This window comes from Mesoplodon bidens, assembly GCF_964165515.1.
Source record: "Mesoplodon bidens genome assembly, chromosome: 6".
Classification (NCBI taxonomy): Eukaryota; Metazoa; Chordata; class Mammalia; order Artiodactyla; family Ziphiidae; genus Mesoplodon; species Mesoplodon bidens.
In genome coordinates this window covers 76,013,419-76,039,425 of record NC_138162.1, presented here as the reverse complement: position 1 = coordinate 76,039,425, position 26,007 = coordinate 76,013,419, and positions in this window count along the sequence as shown.

Sequence of the window (26,007 nt, the reverse complement as noted above, 5' to 3'; positions counted from 1 at the left end):
ACAGAACTATAACAAAAAATTTCACAATTTGTATAGAAACATAAAAGACCCCGAATAACCAAAGCAATCTTGAGAAAGAAAAACCACGCTGGAGGAATCAGGCTCCCAGACTTCAGACTATACTGCAAAGCTACAGTAATCAAGACAGTATAGTACTGGCACAAAAACAGAAACGTAGATCAATGGAACGGGATAGAAAGCCCAGAGATAAACCTACACGCATATGGTCACCTTATCTTTGATAAAGGAGGCACGGATATACAATGGTGAAAAGACAGCCTCTTCAATAAGTGGTGCTGGGAAAACTGGGCAGCTACATGTAAAAGAATGAAATTAGAACACTCCCTAACACCATACACAAAAGTAAACTCCAAATGGATTAAAGACCTAAATATAAGGCCAGACACTATAAAACTCGTAGAGGAAAACATAGGCAGAACACTCTATGACATAAATCACAGCAAGATCCTTTTTGACCCACCTCCTAGAGAAATGGAAATAAAAACAAAAATAAACAATGGGAACCTAATGAAGCTTAAAAGCTTTTGTACAGCAAAGGAGACCATAATAAGACGAAAAGGCAACCCTCAGAATGGGAGAACATATTTGAAAATGAAGCAACTGATAAAGGATTAATCTCAATAATTTACAAGCAGCTCATGCAGCTCAATATCAAAAAACGAAACAACCCAATCCAAAAATGGGCAGGAGACCTAAATAGACAATCTCCAAAGAAGATATACACAGTACCAACAAACAGATGAAAGGATGCTCACCATCACCAATCATTGGACAAATTCAAATCAAAACTACAGTGAGGTATCACCTCACACCAGTCAGAATGGCAATCATCAAAAAATCTACAAACAATAGAGGCTGGAGAGGGTGTGGAGAAAAGGGAACCCTCATACACTGTTGGTGGGAATGTAAATTGATACAGCCACTATGGAGAACAGTATGGAGGTTCCTTAAAAAACTACAAATAGAACTACCATATGACCCAGCAATCCTGCTACTGGGCGTATACCCTGAGAAAACCATAATTCAAAAAGAGTCATGTACCACAATGTTCATTGCAGCTGTATTTACAATAGCCAGGACATGGAAGTAACCTAAATGTCCATCAACAGATGAGTGGATAAAGAATATGAGGCACATATATACAATGAAATATTACTCAGCCATAAAAAGAAATGAAGTTGAGTTATTTGTAATGAGGTGGTTGGGCCTTGAGTCTGTCATACAAAGTGAAGTAAGTCAGAAAGAGAAAAACAAATACCGTATGCTAATACATATATATGGAATCTAAAAAAAAAAAAAAAAGAAAGTTCTGTAGAACCCAGGGGAAGGACTGGAATAAAGATGCAGACATAGAGAATGGACTTGATGACATGGGGACGGGGAAGGGTAAGCTGGGAAGAAGTGAGAGAGTGGCATGGACATATATACACTACCAAATGTAAAATAGATAGCTTGTGGGAAGCAGCCACATAGCACAGGGAGATCAGCTCGGTGCTTTTTGACCACCTAGAGGGGTGGGATAGGGAGGGTGGGAAGGAGACAGAAGAGGGAGTAGATATGGGGATATATGTGTATGTATAGCTGATTAACTTTGTTATAAAGCAGAAATTAATACACCATTGTAAAGCAATTATACTGCAATAAAGATGTTTAAAAAATAATAATATAGCACATGATCACACACACACAGAAAAAAAAGGAAGAGAAAGCTGATCTTCAGACAGAAGGAGAAGAATGTAGTAGCAGGTGTACAGAGACAAAGAATGGGGCGTGTGGTTCCTAAAATATGGGGAAGGTGAATTCTGTTAGTGAAGACACTCAGTTCACCTAAGACTTGACTGTGTTTCATTTTTCTGTTTCCAGATTTTGCGAAAATAACTGACCCCTGTTCTTGCTCCTGCTTCTTTTAATTTTGCTAAACTGAGTGGCACCTGTTTGTAAGATGTAGCAGACTATATTTTCTAGAAATAACCCCAGGGGTATTTTCAGTCTCACGCACTCTTTGGAACTTTACCACTCCCCCATCAAAAGGCAAAGTCTATTTTCCTCCCCTTGAGATGATGTGGGCCTTTGTGGCTGTCTTGGTGGATATACTATGGCAAAAGTGATGCTTCATGACTTTTGATACTAAGGCATAAAAGGTGTATCTTCCACCTGGCTCCCTTTCATCGTGTACTTGTCCTTAGAATCCAGCCACCATGTTGTAAGCAAGCCCTGGACATATGGAGAGGTCACTTACAAGTATTCTGGCTGATAGTTGCAATGAAAGTCCTACTCAGCAGCCAGTATCAATCCCCAGAGGGATGAATGACTGAGCCTGGAGATAATTCTTGTCCTCAGATTTCAAGTTGCCCACCCTGACACCATGTGGATCAGAGAGGACCCATTCTCACTGAGTCCCATCCAAATTGCAGATTTGAGGACAAAATAAATCTCCTTGTTTTAAATCACTAAGTTTTAGGGTGACTTGTCACACTGCCTTGGTAAACTGCGACACAAGATAAGGTAACCTATGTGGATTTATTTAAGATCTTTCAAAGAGTTTAGTGTAGTATAAATGGATGGTTAGGCAGTTACTGATTTGTTAACAGCTAAAGCTCCCTTTTCTCCTCCCAGCCCATCGACACTACTGGAGTCCTTTATGGAGAATTTGTCATGACTCTCACTGGTTGATAACACCAAAGCCAGATCAGCAAACTCTTATCCCCAACCCAGTGTATCTCATTACTACACAGCTATTGTATTGTGGAACAAGTCGGACTCAGGAAGCCTTGGAGCTTTTATTGTAGCTACCAGTCATTGTGCCTAAATTTGTTAGCAGCTGTGCTTTTCATGCCTCATCTCATTTAATTTTTGCCAAAATTCTGGGATATAGATAACATCTGTCATTTATAGATAAGGAACCAGAGATACAAGAACCTAAAATGACTTGCCCAAGATCACACAATAAGTGCCAGAATTTGGACTTGAATGTAGTTCTTTCTGATCCCACAGTCTGTATGCTTTCTTTTGTGCTACTTTCCTTAGCCTTGAGGCCTTTGAAGGACTTGGGGTTCATGGTTTGTTTTTATCCCATTTTAGCCATGTTCTTCACTACACAGATTTTTGAGTCGGTATGGTAACATAACCAACCATTATACCTTTGTTATGAGAAAGTAACTTTTGAGGTTAAAAATTTTTTGTAACATCATAAGTTGGGGTGCTTTGCTTATATATGGGTATGTGTATACACATACATATATAATTATGTATATATAATATATATTATATAAAAGTACATTATATAGTTATGCATGTAATATATATTACATACAAAATTATATGTTAAAAGTTTGTATATATACATTATGTATATAAATACATGTAACATATTTATGTATGTAATTATATATATATATAGAGAGAGACTGTGGTGGAAATTACTAATTTATTTGTGCTGTTCTACAGAAAACTAGACAGTGCCTCATTGATGTCTTGTAAGAACAAATGCCATTCTTCTAATCTATTCAAGATTTATTGATTGATTGCTTGATTTTAAAATCTTTTTCTTTTGAAATAATATCTAGATTTACAAAAGAGCTACAAAGATAGTACTGAGAGATCTAATATCCCTTTACATGGCTTCCCCTAAAGTTGACATCTTACACATGAAATTAACAGTGGTACAATGCCATTATCCAAACTACACACTGTGTTCAGCTTTTACCAGTTTTCCACTAATGTCCTTTTTTCCATTCCAGGATCTAATCCAGGATACCACATTGCATGTAGTCAGCCTGCCTTCTTCGTCTTCCCCAGACTGTGACTGTTTCTCAGCCTTTTCCAGTTTTTCGTGACCTTGAGGCTTTTGAAGAGCATTTGACAGGTATTTTGAAGAATGTATTTCAATTGGGTTTGTCTGTTGTTTTCTCATGGTGAAGCTGGGGTTATGGGTTTTCTGGAAGAACACCACAGAGGTGAATACCTCAGTGCCCTTCTCGTTGCATCGTATCCAGAGTACATGATATCTACGTGAATTCTCACTGGCCGTGTTGGCCTTGATCTCTTGGTTGAGGTGGGGTCTGCCATGTTTCTTCACTCTAAAGATGCTTATTTTTACCTTTCCACACTCCAGTTAGAAGTGAGTTACTAAGTCCAGGCTGTATTCAAGGAGAAATGAATCACCTCTTGGAGGGAGGAGTATGACTGGTTGATTTTTTTATGTGGCCATGGGAAAGAATATTTTTCACTCCTGAAGTAGTCATAGGTCTACCTGTATTAGCAGCCTCTGGCTTATAGAAATACTTCTGGGCCCTCAAATCTTGAGTCATCTACATCTTTGAATTCTTCATCATGGGAAATATATCTCATAGAGGAATGCTCACTCTTATTTGCTACATGACTGAGAGCCACATTGTAAGTATTTTAAATACTTCACCCCATAACAAAGGGCTCCCTTTTGTCTCTCAAATCTCAAAGTATGTGATGTTTGAGGTAAAGCATACATAGCTTCATGTATTGTTTGTTCATGTGTATAGGACTTCTTACCACTGAAGGGAAGGGGTTATGTCTTTTTTATCTTTAAATTTTCTCTGGCACCCAGAAAGTAATAGTAATTATTATGAATATTATAAATCATAAAATTTATAAAATATGTTATATTTAATTTATATTTATACAAATATGTATTTATATACAAATATTTATATTTTTGAATATAAAATTAGAAAAGTTATAAATGTTATAAAATAATAATAATAATTCCCATTGATTAAATACTTCCTATGTGTCGTTGAACACCGTGATTGGTACCTTACAATCTTTATTCCTAATTTTTACAAAAATATCTATGAGGGAAGTACTCTAATTCTCATTTTACAGTAAAAGGAAGCTGATGTTTAGGGGGAGAAATTATCTTCCCCAAGATCACATGGCAAGTAGCAAGGCTGGGATTTGAATTTAGGGTGCTTTGATGGTCGACTGTGAGCCTGGTAAATGTTTTCAGACTGACTGATTAAAATTGAGTATGGAAAAAACAGGATATGAAGATTGGACTAGCAATAAGCATTTCAAAAAAATTACATGCAGTCACACATGATTGAAGAAGACAGGTATTAGGCTGTGCTTGCTTAAAGAGAAGCTGCCACTTCAACTCAGTCAAAAGAATCATCCTGACATTCAGGTTGACGTGTGCAAACAGCAGCTCCCTCCTGAATGCTGTGAAGCTGGGGTCCCGGCTGCCACTCCTTGATACTGTCTGGGGTGAGGTGTATTAGTTCACTGCATACCGTTCACGTGCCCCATAAAAAGTGATTCCCCTGTCTCCTAGGGAAACAAAATAAGTAAGAGAGTTCCTAAAATATCCACAGAGATCATAGAAGGGGAAAAACAGAAAGTCACTATAGGATTAAAGTGGTGAACACTCCCATATAATAATCAAAAGATAATATTAGAGATGAAGCATAAATTAAACAGGTAAAAACAAACCTCTCTCTGTGTTTACGTATGTGTGTGTGTGAGAGAGATAATATGAGGAAGTATAAATATGAATCTCAGACCACAAACTCCCATAAGCTTCTGTACAGCAATATTGCATCTCTGTATTTTTTAGAAATCAGCTTAATTTTTATGTGTGTCCCTTTACTCCTGTGCTATGGGATACTTAACTGTGCTTATTACTTGAATTTCCCCCCATACTGAATCATGTTGAGATGTGCTGGGGATCTTGATATTGCCCTGGGAAGCTCTTGACATTGGCCTATCTGCCCATATCCCCACAGAAATATCCAGTGTACCATCCATAGCATCCCTGTGGGTAAGGATATATCTATTGCTTCTGTGCCCTGTGTGTGATAAAGATATCGTCACAAGCTCGACTGATTTCAAATCAAATGGGCAGTTCCGTCCAACAAAAAGGGCTAGACCCCCCTAACAATTTTGTCCTACAGAAGTGGAAACGTTGGCTCTGACAGGAATAGGTGGACAGCTGTGGCTCAAGACCTCATGGCCTGGCTTGTCACCTGTGTGGTCTCAATGGGGCGGAAATTTCAGGGCATGAAACCTGCAAGCCATGCAAGATGTATGTCCCATTAGGCAAATGCGAGTTACCATTCTGCAACTGACTTGAGGATTCCTCAGTGCTTCTTTTTTTTTTTTTTTAACCTCCTCTTAGATTACTTGGTTTAGTATTTCAACCTCCATCCACTGAGAGACATCACGAACATCCTGCTGTCCCAGGCTGGCATGGTCTCCCCTGCAAGCCATTCAGAATGCTGTTGGAAGAAAAGTGTAATGGGCCATGCATGTTGACAGCTGCCTCTCAGAGCAGGGCTGGCCCTTAAGGTTCCCGAGTCGCTGCCGTTCCACACAAACCCAAATGCCAGTGCTTCAGCTGAACACAGGCCTTTCCGTTTAGCCATGGTGAGGTGTGTGTAACTGAGCCTAAAGGACAAACACACAAAACTCTGCACCCACCCTCCCCCTTCCCTCTGTTCCTGTCTTAATTCTGTAATTTCAAAGTGAAAACAGAACTCCTACTCTGCTTTCTTTCTCCTAGAAATTCTAGGTCAAGGATTACTGTCTTTCACCCTTTCTTCCTCAATGTAAACAGCACCAACCAGTCTTTTCTTTTAAAGCACTGACTTGAGAGACAAACCAATTCTCATTTCTACTTTCGGGCTGGTCGAGAAAGTGTTTTAAGACTTCAGGTTACACTCAGCAAGCCCGTGCCCGGTGGGTCGAAAGGGTACGCAGGGTTGGCCCTGTTTCTCAGCTCTGAGTTCATTGATTTGCTACAGCTTCTTTTGTTACTGCTGAGATGGAAGCAGGCAAGACTTGGATTAATAAAAGCATGAAATAAAATACACGTGTAAAATGCGGTAAATAACAAGGAAGGGTGTGGGGGGTGAGGAATGGAGGGCCGAAGAAGCTCGTTGTGTAAAAATTGAGGTTTCTGTGATCTGTACTGTGGTTTACTTGGGAAATCATGACAGCGGCACCTCAAGAAATTCACTGAGAACAGTTGACTGATGGATTTCAAATGAAAAGCCATGCATAAGAAATTAATTCCCAGGTGTGCATGACCATTGAATTTAGATCCCCCCCCCACCCCCGGCTAATGTATCCACAGGCACAGTTTTTATAATGTAATGAATGTACCGTTTGTGTCGCTCGCTCGTGGTAGGTGCTGTGCATTCTATGGGGCGTGGGGTAAAATGCTCACTCAGCACAGGCAAAGGCCTTCTTCAAGGATTTTGTCTTTATTGTAAGATATGTCTAAACCATTTGGAAAATGCCAAAGAACTTGACCATGTTCCATGGGAGTTAATAATTATTTTTGATGTAATACATATAATTAAAAATGTCAGTATACATGTTACTATCTTATCTAAAGTTTATGAGGAAACAACAAAACACTTCCCTGCTTCATAAACACAGATGCTGCATTCTAGTTGCTGTGGTTTGTGATTATCATTGTCATTGTAAAGCAGTTACGACATATCCGAGCTCCATCAGAAATTGTTTAGACACAGGCCAACTTCCTGACTTTGGTGCCAAGTACATGTATGATGTACAAACCCTTTAACCTAGCTTATCTGTTAAACGAGTAAGTTCGTCTAGATGATTTTTACTTATATGTAAGTTGTAATGTAAGTTGTGATTCTGAGTCACAAAGACTTAGTGAGTGAGCACTGATCTGAAGCAAAATGCACAAAGTAAATTATTTATGTTGTATTGATGAGGCCAGCCGTGCAGTTATGAGTAGTAAGGGATAATCTTAAGACTTAAGCTATGACAGGGGAGGACAAAGGATTAGATTTTTCTAGTCCTATAAAAGTTATCTAGAGAATACTTACTTTAATTATATGCAACTTAGTTACTTTAAATGGCATCCTTAGACAATCCAAAGGTGAACTGAAATTCCTTCAGCAAGTACCAGAGCACAAAATCTTGCTGAATAGTGTGACAGGCCTTGCCCAAAGCTTCCTTATCAGATGTTCTCAGCAGTTTCATCTACTGTCTTCATATTCTTGACTGGCAAAAAAGGCTAACTCAATTTGTGTTTTTTAAACGATCAGAAGGCATCACAGTTATTCTAGAGTCACACTAGGTTGTACTCTTTACTTGTTTGCAAATGATTTTTTTCTTTATGATGTATTTTATGCCATGTCTTACACTTCTATTTTCTTATAATAAGAAGTAATGTAATATTCCAGGGAATTTAAGAGCAATGTCAAGCTCCCATAATTTTTTAGTCTCCTACAGCTTTCATTTTTGCATATTTGTTTCCAATCCGTCTCAACGTCTTTGTTACACACTTACAATCATTGTGTTTGAGTATAAATCGTTTTAGTCACCATAAGCGTCAGTAGTTTTTCATTTACCTGGATGTTCTTTAAGCTGAAGAGTATTTGATTAGGTTTGTGTATGTGCCCCAACTTTTTCCTTCCTTCTCATTTTTTGATATCCCCATTTATTTATTTATTTATTGGGGCCATGCCAAGAGGCTTATGGGATCTTAGATCCCCGACAAGGGATCGAGCATGGATTCCGGCAGTGAAAGCACCGAGTCCTAACCACTGGACAGCCAGGGAATTCCCTTGATATCCCCTTTTAGAAGGGGTTAATTCTGCACAAATTTAAAAGAAAGGCTGGATGACTCTGTAGCCAAGCAAATGAATGGGATGAAAACTGACTCCAGAGGCTGGGCATCCAGTGGGGAAGGAAGCATGTATTCCCTGATCACTCTCAGAAGACAGAAAAGGGAGGACTTGCTCCATGTGGGATCAAGGGATTACCTCAGTCTGCTCTGCAGCCACCATCTGCCCTATGCCTAAATTGTTATTTTGGTTTTCTTCCTTGATTAAATAGATTATCCACATGTCTTTCACTTTGAGCTCTGTTCATGAAGTTGGTACCTATGTCTGTATTTATGAAATAGATGGAATGCTGTTTGGCCAGTCCATTATTTGGTGAGAATGACTGCACTATTAATTGAGTTACCCTGCCATGGTTGGGATTCAGACTGCCAAGGTTCTAGGATCAAGGCATTAGAGATTATCGAACACAGCCTCTAGCCCAAAGTAGCATCCACAATGCAAATATTTCCAGTTGACTGATTCAGCAGCTTTCGGTCTTCCAGGGGTGGGGTACCCACTGCCTATATACTGGTCTATTCTAAGGGTACAAACTCAACTACTATGGGAGCTGGTCAGGTAACAGATGAATAAAATAGGCCCAGAACAAGAAAATCAGATGTAGAAGTAGATCCAAACTATTTTTATGGTTACTGAGCTATGGTGTAAGGATGTAACATGATATAAATATGTAAAAATTTTAATACATTTATTTATTTATTTATTTATTGGCTGTGTTGCGTCTTTGTTTCTGTGCGAGGGCTTTCTCTAGTTGCAGCGAGCAGGGGCCACTCTTCATCACGGTGCGCGGGCCTCTCACTATCGCAGCCTCTCTTGTTGCGGAGCACAGGCTCCAGATGCGCAGGCTCAGTAGTTGTGGCTCATGGGCCCAGTTGCTCCACGGCATGTGGGATCTTCCCAGACCAGAGCTCAAACCCGTGTCCCCTGCACTAGCAGGCAGATTCTCAACCACTGCACCACCAGGGAAACCCTATGTAAATATTTAAAATTCAAAATGGAAAAAAAACAGAAAAGTAGAAACAATGATTCTTTCAACACAGCATCCTTTGTCTGCATATTAAACCCATATGCCTGTTCTCATTTTTCTTGAAATGTGGCATTTTCAATCTGTCTTTTATTTTCCTACATTTGATATAGATGCAGGTTCAGAGAAATAATTCTCTAGTATAAGGAAAAAAATGGGTGAGCATGATGCTAAGTGGCAACTGATATTAAACCCCAAAGTCGGGAAGACGAGAGGCCTGTGGTGGGGTCTGTGGTGACCCAGAGGGCCCATGTTCCCTCCAAAGTGGGCAGCTACTACCCAGCTCCAGTCAACTGTTGACACTTGTTGACACATAGGAATGTGGGCCCTGCGTTACTAATCTTCCACTTTCTTAAGAACAGCTAGGAATCTGGATTTTTTGTAAAATCCTCTAACTCTTAATGTTTTCTATTTTAAAACACAGTTTGGGCCTAATAAAACATGCCTAGGGGCTAGATGACATTTGTGAGCTGTCATTTTGCCTTCTCTGGCCTATTCCCGGGACTGGCAAACTATAGCCTGCAGGCCAAGTCCAGTCCACCACTTTTTTGTAAAATAAAGTTTTATTGGAACACAACCAGGCTCATTTGTTTATGTATTGTGTGTGGCTGCTTTTTTGCTACAGGGGCAGAGTTAAATAGTTAGTACAGAAATTGTATGGTCTGCAAAGACTAAAAAGCATACTATCTGAACCTTTACAGAAGAAGTGTGTAAACCCCCACTCTTTTCCAATTTTGTTAAACTAAACTTTTAGAAAGCCCTTCCTATTTTGAATTGAAATCTGCCTTTCTGCGAGTTTCATCTATTGATCTTGTGTCTGTCCCTGACAACCCTTGGGCATTCATGAAAGACATTTGGAGCCTCTGGGATTATTTAGTCCTAAGACCATCCAGGGAAGGGTTGATCAACTTTCAGGTCCAAAACTGTCACCCAAATTAGACCTGATTTCTTGGATATGTGGTGTATTTTGGAATAATACAAGATACCACATGTTCATCCAGAAAGTGGATGGAGCTTGTTAGCAAATTGCAGAACCAAAAACAAAAAACCAAACAATGGAGAAGTGGTTAATAGGAGGAACACTAGAAGAATTGTCTTCATGGTCTACATGAATGTAGCCATGAGAGGTTGACTGATGTCATGTCCCAATTAAGCCTAAATTCTGTTATTTCTCTTAGAATAACAGCTAAATTTGTTCCATGTCTCCTCACAAAGTTCTATCCAATCCAGCCTCTTCATCTCGACTCCTTTCTTTCCCCAACATTCGTATTGCTTTGGTCACCTTCCCCCATATTCAATTGCTCAGACATTCCAAGCTCTGTCCTATCTTAGGCTCTTAGCTCTTGCTATTTTTTCTGCCTGACACACTTGTCCCCATCCCTTCACAAGGTAGATTGTTCCCATCTTTTGGATTTTAGTTTAATGTCATTCCCTTAAAGACATCTTCCCTGACCACCCTCTTTTATATGGCACATCTCCTGCTAGAAATGACCTCTTAGCACACCTTTCCATTTATTAAGTTTTTTGTACTTATTTGTTATCATTGTGCTTATTTATCTGTATTCTAGTTTACTCTTAGAACAAGTGTGGTGAGCCCAGGACCTTTCCTGTCATATTTGTTGTTTTTCCTAGGATCTAGAAAATTGTAGGCGCTCAAAAATATTTGAGGAATGAGTGAATTGCACATCAGCAGTAGTTTAGCATTATGTACATTATAGTCCTGATTATTTTGTTTGACAAATAAACTTGCAAAACCCTACTCTTCTTACTATATGATAATGCTGTGAATTAAATTATTCCTGCTGAGTAATAACTCAGTGTCTGTATTCCTGTATTTGATGAGGGCATTTTTTAGATGTTCTCATTAGTGGAAACCAACAATCAGGTACTAACATGTTGATTATTAATTAATCACTAAATTAATAATGTGAATATTTTCTATATGGTGCTTTGCCATATGCAAAACCTGTATCTCAAAAGCTCCTGCTTTGCAATTCTCCCATGAGAGGCAGATCAGAAGGGACATCCGTGATTTTCCACCTTATTTTGTAGATGAGGAAACTGAAGCCCAAAGAGATTTCTCAAGATCACACAGCCAGTTAGTTGCAGACCTTGGAGGACCAGTGAGGTTGCTCTTTTCTTTAACTAACTGTGTTTCCTCTTTGTTGATGATTGGCTTATTTAGTAAGTTCTGGTGTCAGTAAGAACACCTCATGTCTTAATAATAGTACTTTTTTCTTTATCAAGCACCCTACATGCATGTTCTCCTAGATCTACAATAATGCCATAAGAAAATCTGAACAATTGCTATTACCCTATTTTTAAAATTTTAATATAAGGAATGATCAAGTGGAATATTGGACAGCCCTAATGCCATGACCAAAGCCTCATGGGTAGAATGTGGTGTAAACAGAATGTGAATGTAGATGCTCTTTCTTACCCTTTGGTGTGGTACCTGCTTGTCCTTGTTCTTCTTCGAATGTGGGTGCTGGAATTTAATGCCGAGCGTAGTGAGTAATAAAAATGCTAATACATACTAAGGACCCTTATGATGATTTACTGAAATACTAGATGCTTTCAGATTTATAACAATGGCAAAAACTTTATATACTGCTTAATATATGTAGGCATGGTTCTAAGTCCATTACATTTATTAACTCATGTTCTTTTTTCAGAAGGCCTATGAGTTAGATGCTATCCTATCTGCATTTTACAGTTGGGGAAACTGAGGCACAGAGAGATTAACTGTCTTGCCCAAAGCAGCATGGAGAGTGAACAGTAAAGCTGTGTAGCCTGGTTCCAGAATCTATCCCTTTAGTAACTGTGCCAGGTGGCTTCCTTTCTGGCCTAAAGAATATAAAACTGAAGTAATGGTCACACTGTGAAGGCTGAGCTGAAGCCCTGGAGAACTTGGCTCCATAGGAACCAGCAGAATTCTAAGATCCTGGGGCTACCTGTCTCGTCTCACCCATTGCTGTGTTGGCCCAGGGAGAGGGAACCTCTGCTACCTTCTGGGGGGAAGTGTTAAGGGAGGGGCTTTTCTCCACAGGCAACCTGATAATTGGCTCTTCTCTGTGGAGGAGGGATGTGTCTGGCTGCTGAAATGGTGAAAGTCTGTCCTACACTGGGCCACGATAACCACAGGTAACCAACTGTGTTGGCCAGGGTAAGATGTTCCATATTACAGTCCGAGGCCAAAGTCCTTGTTCGTAATAATCATTATGAATAATTTCCTAGAATATCCCCACCGCTTATCCACCTCACACCTGGTGCTTGTCATTACTGGTGGGAGAGGAATTTTGCCAAATATCTTTGCTTCTCATCAGAGTCAGTGGTGAGATAATGAGGAGAAGGGATTGAATGTAGTGATGCTGCAGGCAGGGAGGCCCCTTTGGAAGCCTTAGTGCTCACAGATGGAGGGGAAGGAGGCCACGGCTCTCTGAAATAAGACAGTTTTGTGGATATCACCAGGAAACAGAATGCACAGCAGGAGCGGATTTCATTTACTGAGCAAATTATTTGTTGAACTGTACTACATGCCAGGCCTTGGGCCTTCAGCTTTGAACAACATAGACATCATTCTTGCTCATGCAGGGCTTACATTCTAGTGAAAAGAGATAGACAGCAGACAAGTGAATAGATAAATAGGGAGACGTGCTCTGAAGGAAAAACAAATTGACAGAGTGACCAGTGAGAGGCTGGAGAGGGGCTACTTCAATTTGGGTGGTCGGGGGGGCCCTGAAGAGGTGACATTTGAGTGATGAGGAGCGGTCTTCTGAGCTTCTCGAGAAGTGTTCTTGTAGAGGGAGCTGCACCATGACCTGCTTCTCCCTTTTCCTCCCATCTTAGACGTGCGGTCAATTTCCCAAATGCCTCTTTCATCCTGGAGGGCGTGCTTGCTCTTGTCTCTCCTTGTTTGCCTGATTCCACCAGTGGAGAAAGCTCTAGCGTTAGCAGATGTCAGTGAAGACTATCAGGTGCCTCAGCCCCTCTCCCCTGCAAATCTCTTAGTCCAGCCAAAAAAAGAAACAAGGTTAGTTTGGCATGATGTGTTTCCGGGGAGCCTACAACTTCCTGTGCTAAGAGCTCAGAAGCCATCTGTTTAATAACCTCTGCTTGAATTTATGCAAGGGTTGATGTCATATGTCTTGGGATTGAGTCTCTGAAATTCACCAATCTCCCTCTTTTGAAAATCTGGACAACATTTGTAAATTTGCAGTCTTCTGGAACCACGCCTGCTTTCTACAGTTCCTCTAGGATTGCTTACCCTGGTTCTGTGACCACATCTGCATGTTCCTTTAGTACCCTGGGATCTGATGTGCAGCGCAGGAAACCTCAACTCATTCATTGCAGCCATATCCTCTGTCTCTTCTCATCTATATTTGGCAATAAACCTCTCCTTTTAATCAGTTCATTGTATGCGGTTTTCTGATTAGAAAAGTAATACGTGTTGTAGTAGATTGTGAAATATATAAAAATGGAAAAAAATCCCTCATATTCTCAATACCTAGTGATGATTACTTTTAACATCTTGTGATATGTCTTTCCAGCCTTCCCTCGACTATTGCCCCCTACATGTATATGTGCATGCACACGCATATATGCATTCACACACATGCACATGTAAACACATGTGTGTTCATAAGTTTATATTTTAAAATTCGGGAAGCAATGCAAAATCTGCTTTGTAGTATGATTTTTTTCACTTAAAAATATATTGTCAGTATTACCCTTTACAGTCTGAAAAGTCTGTGTTTTTATAACAGAAATGATGGAAGCAAAACAGAACTGAAGAGTTCCTTTCCTTGGAGGCATATCGCGTTATGTCCCTTGTTTCAAGTAGAGGTAATATGCCAGTTCTGTACTTTTTCACTTTCTGTGCTGACTATAACTAAGGTAGTTCATTGGGTGGCCTCTTTTCTGGAGATACAGAGTGCAGAAGGAAGAGCACATTTTCCTGCCTCTTTTGGGACTTTCAAAACTCCTGGCCGTGGGCCTGTGTCCTTGTCTTGCATTTGGGGTTGTGTAACGCTTTAGTCAGTACATTTGTTCAAGTAACTTTCTCCAGGTAATTCGTATCATGCCAGTTAGCAGAGGCTTCTTTCGTGGGTCTCCTGGCAGTATCCAAGAGAAAAGACCAGCATTCCTTCCAAAAACTTACATTAAGACTTGCAATTTATAGAAATGGTGTGCAATGCACACAGCCAACAGTGAAAGTGGTGACATCTTATAGGTGCTGGAGATCTGTGGTCAGCTTCAGTCTACAAAACCCTTCAGTCCTTCTACAGCCCTCATTGTGCTCCTGAGCTCATGGGACAGGAGCTGGAGGGGATTAGGGGCTGTGTAAGTTTTCACGTTTAGCCTTCCAGCTTCCTAGCTCTTCTTGCAAGCTCTGACCTCTGAACACTCGAAGTTCAACATTGCATCAATATCACTACGCTCTACAGTGCATCCCTGTCCTGAATATCTGTCTCCCAAAGCACACTAAAATTTGGAAGCATTTAGAGAAAATCCTCCATGCTTCATCTAAGTTAAATTCTCTTTTTAATGGGAGTCCATGGGCTCCTGATTCTGTGCACAACCTTCATTTCGCAGGACCCTTGTCAATATTATGGAATGGAGAACTGAATTCATTTAGTGGGATGGGGGATCCTCTCTGCATCTCCCTGAATAATTATTTCAGGTTTTCCAGAGGCTATTCTGATAGGCTGGCCCTCTGAAAACCTCTCTCTGGAGTATGCTCCTCCATTGCACCCTATTAGAGTTGGTTATGTATCCTTTTTCCTGTTTCTGTAACAGCATGTAGCAATCTGAGCTGAGTTCTTGTGAGTGGTTCTTTTATAGCTCACAACTAGATCCCAAGGTCCAGGAGAGCAGAGCCCTTGTCTGCTATTCAGGTTGTAGCCTCGAGGTCTAGCAGAACGCCTGGCATAAAGTAGGTGTTCAGGAAATATGTGTTCACTTATTTAATAAATATAACTTCAATTATAAATAGGGTAGTTGTGGAAGGCCTCATTTGAAAAGGTGACATATGGTCAAAGACTGGAAGGAAGTGAGGGATTAGCTTTGCCGCATCTGGGGGATATCCACAGGCAGAGAGCAGCTGGGGCAAAGGCCCAAGGAAGAGTGGGAACTTGTTGGCAAATTCAAGGAATGGTGAGGAGACGCATGGATATGCATAACTGAGAGGGAAAATATTATAAAATGAAATCCTATCGGTAAAAGTCAAAGGATGAAGTTGCCATCAAGTAAGATGGGAAGACCGCACATGGAGCAGGGTTGTGGGTGGGAGATCACAAATTTATCCAGGGCATGCTAAGTTCAAGATGGCTATTAGACATTCAAGTAGAGAGGTTGAGTAGACAGTTGGATATTGAAGTCAGAAGTTCAAAAGAATGGGCTGAGCTAACATTTGGGAGGTTTCAGTAAATAGATGGTTTAAAGCCCAGAGACATGATTTCAAGTGACTGTGTATCTATAAGGAAGTGGAAGGACCAGTGCTGTGGGCCTGGTTCACTGCAGCGGTAGGATACCTGGGAGAAGAGGAAAAACAGCAGAAGAAACTGAGAAGGAGTGACCACTGAGGCTGAAGGAAAATCAGGAGAGTGCAAAGCCTGGAAACCAAGGGGAGGAAAGACTGAAGGATGACATAAGTGCATTCCCTGTGATAGATTGTTTTTACTCCTTTGCTTGTGGGCAATGTTTTTCTCACTTCAGCTACTTTGTGATAATAGTTTTAGTGTCCTTCAACTTCTGATTATTTTTCTTTCTTATAGCCTTTATTATCATCATGGACCATGTATAAAGTGGGTATTGTTTGCTTCAACAGCTGATTAGCCTGGGCAGTAACTCCAGGACCACATTCCATTTGTGCCACATCCTCTGGTTTCTAGGGAAGTGAAACAATACTGTGAACATAAAAACCAGTCTGACTGATGCACCTTACACAGGGCATGGAGATAAATATAAAGAAACCTGAAAACATTATATCTCATATCATCTTTATTCAAGTCTCTTTGGGAGATACTAATCCATAGGTCAGATTAATTGTTTATTCTCAGGAACTGAGGGACAAAACCATCAATCAATAAACATAGGACTTTTATGTTTGTGAATAATATCAATTAAAATGATAGGAAACAGCCCTTTCTATATAATGCACTATAATTAATATCACAAGATTTAATAGAAAATTACTAGAGCAGTAATTCAATTCAAAAGACACATTTGAGCAACTTTTTATATAAACCATTGTGGTAGATGTGAGGGTAATTCACAGAAATATAAGACATGATCTGGCTGTGCTACTGGCAGGGAGGGATAAGCTACTATAACAGGGAAGTCCCCAAATACTGTGGCAGAAAGCAAACAGATGCTCATTTCTTTCTCACCAACAATTCTGAGGTGAGTGGTCCAGGATGAGAAGGAAACTGGGCTCACAAAGTCATTCAGGGACCCAGGTTCTTTCCAACATTTTGTTCTCCCTTCAGTAGAATGTTGTTCCCACTCACGTGGTTGAAGCTTGGATGTAGGCACATCCAGGATCCAGCTTATGGCCTGGGGAGAGAGAATGTGTATAAGCCTGTACCACATATTTTAATGAGATCTAGAACCTGTAGAATCACCTTAACTCACTATCTGTTGTCAAAAACACAGTTGCATAGATTCACTGAGCTGCAAAGGAGACTGGGAAATCTAGCCTCTACAAGTACCCAGCTTCTACTTTCTAACTAGAGGGGAAGTGAAGACTGGATTTTGGTTGATAGCTATGTATCTCTACTACCATCCCTCAAAGTGCTTTTTATCTTGCAAAGGAGATAAGATGGCATGACTTCTACAGATAAACTTGATACTCAGCAGGCTGTGCAGGTCCCATGAAAGCTGCTGTGGAGTGACAGAGGAGAAACAAAAAAGCCTTCCTGGCTAGAGAGATAGTGGGGGCTTCAGGGAGGAGATGACAATTAGGCTTGGTAGGGTAGCAGTAGGCAAGAGTGCACAAGAGGCTCCAAAAGAATGCTCTTGAGAAAAGGTATGAAGTTGGAAGTCTGAAGCTGGGGATGTTTAGAGAATAAGAAGTTGTCCCATTGGGCTAGAGAGTAGATTGTTTAATAAAGCTAAAATGACTTTAGACCAAATCTTGGAGACCTTTAGAATATTTAGACCTTTAGAATATTTAGAATGTTTGGACCTTTTGTAGAAACAACAATAAGTCATGGAACTTCTTTGGTTCCATGGATTTTCACACTGTGTTCTGATGAGTCTTGGGGATTCTGCAGATGGGCCTTGGGGACCAAGGGAAGGAAGAGAACACTTGACCCTTGAACTTGCACTCCCACTTCAAAGAGCAGCAACTCTTTCGTCTGCTTATATATTAGGGATATACAGTGAGCAAGATTTCATTGAAAAAAAAAAGACTTCTGTTTCCAAATAAAGGGTTTGAAAACTCTTGCTTTAAGATGCATGTTGAGAAAAGTTAGATAATGATATTGTGCCAAAGGCAATATAATAGGAAGTGTGTGTGTGTGTTTGTGGCAAGGGTATGCTCTGGCTTCAAGGTTTTCAAAATTAAAAGTTTTAAAAATGCTATGCTGGTAAATTACATTCTTGCAGGCTATCTGTTTGTAACTTTTGACCTCAGGTCATATAAACATGGTACTTTTTCCAGTAAACCTCAGTAATTATTAACACCTCACGAAGAGGTCTCTGAAGTGTGTGTGTGAAGAAAACAGTGATGGGAGGCCTCTACTCAGCACTGGGGGTCTGATGTCAGTTCCTGTTACATGTGTTTTTCATGAAAAGGATAATTTGAATACCTCTAAATCAAGTTACCCCACTTGACCCATTCCCCCCTCCCTCCCTTCCTTCCCTCTTTCATTTCTCCTCCTTCCCTCCCTCTCCCTCTCCATTTTTCTCTCTTTCCCTTCTTCCATTATATTTGCCTTTGTCTGTCGTTCTCTTGTTCCTACAATTTATTTGTTTGCTTATTTATTTGTAGATATAATTGACATACAACACTGTATAAGTTTAAGGCATACAGCATAATGATTTGACTTAGATATATCATGAAATTGTTGACTAAACAATAAGTTTAGTAAACAGCCATCATCTCATATAAATACAAACTTGAAGAACTATTCAATAGATTAACTCTCTTAACAACTTTCATATATAACGTACAACAGTGTTAATTATATTAATCATGTTGTACATGATGACCCTAGTACTTATTTGTCTCACATCTGGAAGTTTGTACCTTTTGACTGCTTTCAATCAATTCCCCCTCCCCACTCCACCCTCTGGTAATCACATAGCTGATCTCTTTTTCTATACATTTGTTCGTTTTTTTGGTTTGTTTTTGAAGTATAATTGACCTACAACACTATCTTAGTTCCTGTTAAGTAACATAGTGATTTGGTATTTCTATACATTTCAAAATGATCACCACAATGCGTCTAGTTAAGATCTGTCACCATGCAAAGGTATCACATAGTGATTGACTATACTCTCCACGCTGTACATTTCATACTCGAAACTCGTTTATTTTTACAACTAGAAGTTTGTACCTCTTAATCTCCCTCACCTATTTATTCCTACAGTTTATTTCTTGCAGTTTTACTTAGGCATGGCTCTGCTTTCTCCTTTTAGAGTTTATTAAAGTAGGCCATGTCACTGTAAAACAAAAAAATCAAAACACAGTGGCACAATAAAATGGAAGTTTGTTACTTTTTTCTTTTTTTTTTTGCTCAAGTAACAGTCTTGCTGTGTAGCAGGTTAGCTCTCTTCCATGTGGTCATTCAGGGGCCCAGATTGATAGTGGCTCTACCATCTTCAACATATAGCTTCCAAGGACACCTTGAGGTAGGGTGACCAACCATCTCAGTTTGCCTGGGACTGAAAGGCTTCCTGGGATGGGAGAGTTTCATTGCTAAAACTGGAAAACTCCTGGTGAAATGGAATGGTTGGCCACCCTACCTGGAGATAAATATACCAGTCAACTGGAAGGGAAGAGGATGGAGGATCAAACATAAGAGGTTTTTGTAGGTCAAGGCTGGTGTCATTTCTGCTTACATCCTCATAGAGAAATCTTAGACTCATGATCATACTTAACGAAAAGGGATGTTGGGAATCATAGTCTAGCTGTTGCTCAAAGCAAAGAAAGGATTTTGTAAGTCAGAAAGAGAAAAAAGAATACCATATGCTAACACATATATATGGAATCTAAAAAAAAAAAAAGGTCATGAAGAAACTAGGGTGCAAGACGGGAATAAAGACACAGACCTACTAGAGCATGGACTTGAGGATATGGGGAGGGGGAAGGGTAAGCTGTGACAAAGTGAGAGAGTGGCATGGACATATATACACTACCAAACGTAAAATAGATAGCTAGTGGGAAGCAGCCGCATAGCACAGGGAGATCAGCTAGGTGGTTTGTGACCACCTAGAGGGGTGGGATAGGGAGGGTGGGAGGGAGGGAGACGCAAGAGGAAAGAGATATGGGGACATATGTGTATGTATAACTGATTCACTTTGTTATAAAGCAGAAACTAACACACCATTGTAAAGCAGTTATACTCCAATAAAGATGTTAAAAAAAAAAAGACCAATGTCCAAAATCTTAAAGCCACATGACGTTCACATAACTTTACACCAAAAATATACAGAGATCTCACAAAAATAGTTTCTTAAGAAACTTACCATGCCCTTAGGATTCCTTTAAGGAATCTTGTGATTCCTTTAAGATTCTTGTGTAGAGTTTAGTATTCTTAGTGCTCGGTTTTAGCCCTGTAAGGCCATACTTCTTTCTGACAATGAAAGTTACTACAGTCCCTACTCAAGATACAAAGCTAGGCTGAGTGTGAAAGGGACAATCTTCACTGACTTTTATTAATGACTTAGTTGCTTCATTCACCCAGAACCTTTACATTATTGTTTCTTAGACTCCTTCTAAGTGCGCTGGGATGGTGATGAACTGTCTGGAATTGGTTTGGTTTGATGTCTCCCTTCTCTGAACTCCTTAGTATCTTTAAGATTCTGATACCATATAGCGCATTCTAGATATTCTGACACTGAGCTAATTCTATTGTTTTACTTTCCTTGTAAACATTGAATTGCAAGCTCCCCAACACCAAAGTTTTTTCTTTACGTAAACCAAAAAGAATATACAGTCCTCCTTTGGTCTCCACAGGGGATTGGTTCCTTCCCCTGAAGGTACCAAAATCCCTGGATGCTCAAATTCCTTATATAAAATGGTGTAATACAATGAATACAATAGGCCCTCCATATCTGCAGGTTTCACATCTGTGGATTTAACTAACTGGATGGAAATTTCAATTGGTAGATACAGAGGGCCAACTGTATATACAGTAGCATCACAGCCTTTCAGATCAGAGATTTTATTCACCTTACCCTTTCATTTTAATTTTAGGAAACACTACAGAGATAGAGCAATGGGGTAATGAAAATGGGAAAAAGGGAGGTGTGAGAATTCTCCCAAAGTTTTGCTTGTCTTGTTATCAGTCTTAATGGAAAATGGTGAGATGAGTCAGTCTTTCTTATAGCCTCTTTCTTGAGTCTCTTCTTGGATGGTCTGGTAGAATCATAAAAATGAACATTTATAGAATGTTCTAGGAATTGTGTAGGGCTCTATGGGCTTTATTTCATTCAATCCTTATAACAGCCCTATAAATAAGGTAATGCTTGGCCCCATTTCACAGACATACGATTAAGTGTCGTGCCTGTATTCCCATAGGTAGTAAGTGTAGAGCTGGAGTTTGTCCCCAAGCAGTCTGCTTTGAGAGCTCTTGATCTTTTAACACTTTTTATATGGCTTTCAGTGTCTTGAGACTGTTATGATAACAACGGAAATAATAATTGCTTAGTAATTTACTGGTGGCATTTTAAAATCTGTTGTCTTATTCGAAATTCACAACTACCCTGTGAGCTACAACCTGTCCTTTTATAAATGATGAAGTAGATCCAGAGAAGCTAAGTAATTGACTAAGCTCACATAGTTTACTATTTAGTGTTTGGGACCAGAACTCAGAATTCCAGATGTGCATGCTTTTCCCCCAGTAGACCATATTAACTCAATAAATAATTGCTAAATGTAAGTGAAAGAATTAAATAGGAATAACTCTTACTAAGCTGGAGTTGGAGATTCCAGTTAAGCAGCTGGGGCATTCATCCCAATGTGATTATTCCAATTTATTTCAGAATACTGTGGTCCTCAGTGGAAACTGATTACAGAAATCGGGGTGGCAACTTCTGTAGATCAACTCTTTGTTAATATGGGAAAGTGCTCCGTCTCTCAGATTATGGTTTCTGTTCATTTCAAATAAAAATGCGTTGTATTCACGCCAGACATCTTAGTGCAACCACATTTGAGTGGTTCTTAATGACAGAGACACATTTATGACCACTTGGAGGCTGAGTCATGAGGAATAATTACTCAGTGTTGAAGCAGATGTCATCATTCATTCTCTCACTTGAGGTGATGAGTCATAAATTGGGTTGGAATTTATAATTAAGGCAGAGTGGTATGTTACATATGAAAGTTGCCAGGAGAGTAAATCCTAAGAGTTCTCATCACAAGGAAAAATATTTTTTTTCTCTTTCTTTCACTTTGTATTTATATGAGATGATGGATGTTCACTAAACTTACTGTGGTCATCATTTCATGATGTATGTAAGTCAGATCATTGTGCTGTACACCTTAAACTTATTCAGTGCTGTATGGCAATTATATCTCAAAACTGGAAGAAAAAAACTAAATTAAGGTAGAATATATATGTGAGACCACCCGCAACTCACAAATTCAGTGTCCAAAGAGGCAGGAGAATGTAAATAAGGATGCTTAACAAGACTTGCTATAATTGAACTTAGTGGGTTCAACACATATAGCATAACCTATGACACCCCCCTCCCCACTCCATCCCTCTTCCTCAAAATTATATAGGATTTTACTTGGTTTGGGGGATAGAAACAGAGGATAGATAGATAGATAGATAGATAGATAGATAGATAGATAGACAGATATAGATAGATATAGCTGTCAATATATAGATATGCATCATTCTGGGCATTTAATATGGAAATTTAGAATGAAAAAATCAGCTACAACATACTAAATGTTATTCCCCTTGGAGAAGACACAATCCTTCGGATAATTTTCAGGTATAAACTTTGCCAAGTATAGAGTAGTTGGGGCATAGTTGCATATATATGTTGGGAAATTACCTGGATGACACTGCACAGCACAGCACCATTCTACACCTTTTGGTGTCCCAGGAGCATGAACATGCTCAAGCTGTAATTGGAGGCCCATGCAAATATGGGGTTGTGGCACAAGTATTTCATGGGCGGCTCACAATGGTGCCAGGGGTGGGGAGAAGAAGAAGAAATGAAATTTCATGGTGGGGCTCAGACTGCTGGAAAAATCCCATTAACCTGAGTGAAGAGTTTATTGAATTCAAACAAACAATTATCCAAGCTTTTATGGGCATTGTGAACCTCTACAGAAGAAATAGCCTGCAATTGTAGGTGATGGGGTGGAGGAATGCATTCAGTTTCTGCACATCACCTGCAGACTGTCTTGGAGGGCTTGGATGGGAAACTACAAGCCTCTGGTAGGCCTGAAATTAGCATGACAGAAGGAAATTGTGTATAATGTCATTGTTGAAGATGCTCTGCAAAAGGATCCACTTTAAAGAGAATATAATATGCTAACATAACCCCTCCCATCCAGACATTTAAAACAGTACAACACAATCTCATACCTTTAATAAGACAATATGCAATGCCATAGCACCTCACTAGAACCCAGAAAATATGACATACTGGTCATACTCTTGTCTCTGAAAATAGATTTAAAGGTTTGTTTAATGAGTTAACCTGAAGAGACTTTTTCCCCCATCTCAAGGGCCCCTGAGCTGCTGCCATTTACTCTTTTTATACAGATAGTCCCTACTTTACACTAACAGGTATACCTGGAAGTGAGGAGACATGGGGACAATTCAGGTAGGCTAATTATTTGGGGGTCCTTTAAATCTTTATATTTCTTAAACCCCTATTTAGAAAGAATATTGGCATAGTCTGGAGGAAGGGTGGGAAGGAGATTCCGACTACTTGAGCAGCACCCTATGCCTCCTTGATGGTCCAGAGTCATTTCAGCTCTGGGCACATCTCCACACCCCACTCAGCAAAACAGCAGCTCTGCAGAAAACAGCCCCACCCTCCCTAGAAGGTAGTACAGTGTCCATCTGTGGTCACTCTAGCATGTCCCTGGAGTGTCATGTTCTCCCTCTTCCAAGCAGGTTATAAAAGGCTTTAAGCACATATAGTACTTTTCCTGAGTGGTACTCTGATAAATCTGAATGTTTATATCTAGTGCATTATTTAACCAGTGATGGTTTAGTGTTCCTTATAGTCACAAGGCAATTTCCCAGCTGACCTGTTTCTTAAAGGGGCTTTGCCCTTAAATTCTATCTTATAGGCAGTATTTAAAATTTGCAGTTTCGAATGTCCTTCGCACTTTCTCATTTGACTCACAGATGCATGAGGATTGTTATTTCCAATTTACACATGTAGAGAATGAGGCTCAGAGCTGCAGACTCTCAGGTGAGGCGGGAAGATGAAGAGGAATGAGGAAGGAAGCCTGCTGTGATCCTTTTAACCACTAGGGGGTCACCTTGCATATCTGGCAAAATGCTTTGTTCCATCTGCAAACACTGAAGAAATGTTCAGAGACCAGTAGAAACTGACAAATGAGGGTTTAAGGCAGAAAGAGGTGAGGCATGGGTGTATTGGGGGGTTCGCTGAGTGCTGGGAGAAGAAAAAAATAAACCTGGTAAAAGGGTAGAACTTTTCAGGATATTTTCCTTGTCAGGACCCTCACTTAGATGGATTGCTTCAGAGACGACAGAAGGAGCCTGTGTTTGGTGCCTCCATGTTGGTGTAGATACAGAGCGTGAAAGGAACACCGAACAGAGCACAGGGAACTCCTCGCAAAATTAAGAAATGGAGACCGAGGACAGTCATGAGTAATAAGATCTTGCTGGAAAGACAAACCACTGTAACGATGTGACTGGAAGGACTGCTAGTCACACAGAGCCTCCTGGTCAGGAGTGATAGGTCCTGGATGGTGGCTTCTCTACGTTATTCCCATCCGTATGGTTGAACCTTGCTATTCTCTTCATGGACAGGACACAATCCCCAAAGCGCAGGGCTCGCTGCTTAGTGAGAAATGAAGATACTGTTTTCTGAATGAGCCCCCCAGATGACCTATGCAGGAGGAGTGGGCAGTAGGCCCTCGGGGTTCTCAGGTCGTTTCAATCTGCATTATTTAAAAGTATCTGTTAGGCAGGGTGGTGAGTTCTCTGAGGGGAAGGAGAGCTTTGAGTTCTGAAATCCGAACAAATCACATGGCACCCAGCAGGTATTGTTATAATAACCATCCACCTGTATTTTCTGAAATAGTCCTAATTTCAAGTCTCTGTCCTGTTGTCTTTATTGGATTTCAGATGTTCCAGAAACACCATCATGTGGGGGATGACCTTAAAATAAGTAATATTTATAGAACACCCACCTACTATTCACCAGGTGTGCAACCAGGGCCTAATGACAGAGACCAGAGTTCCTGGTGTCCCTGAGCTTAGAGGCTAGAGGGGTAGGCAGGCCTGGAGACAAAGAATTACAAAAGAGTCTGGTGGGTCTAGGGTCGTGGGGCACACCCAGGCTCTGGGAGAACAGAGGAGGCTGGCCTAATGCAGGCTGGATGGTGAGAAGCCTTTCTAGAAAAAGGAGCTTCTAAGATGAGCCCTCCAGGGCCAGTGAATGATGGCCAGGTAAAGGGAGGTAAGAACCAGGGTAGCGTGGGGAAAGTCTGAAGTCAGAGATCAGAGTGTGCTTGGGGTTATCAAAAAAGTTTTGTTTGATTTTAGAAAAAAATATTTGTATGTGGAAGAGGGTTTACAAGGATGTGGGTGGTGAAAAATAAACTGGGGCAGGTGAGCCATGAAGGTAAGCTCAATGCTCAGTTTCATGTTTTACCAAATCTTTGTGATCAGTTGTGGAAGACGGATTAGAGCAAGTCAAGAGTAGACGCCCAGATGCAACCAGGAGGCTGGTATGGGAGTACAGGGGAGAATGGAAGAGAGCCTGACCTAAAGTGTTATTTGTTGGGTTGGGAAGGGAAGACATGCAAGAGCCCTACAGGACTCATGAGCCCTTCTTTGTCTCTTCCCTATCCCTTTGCTTTTCTTTCTCCCTCCACCTCTGAATCATGCTGAGATGAGGAACATAGAAAAAAGAGCAGGGGGGGTGGGGACA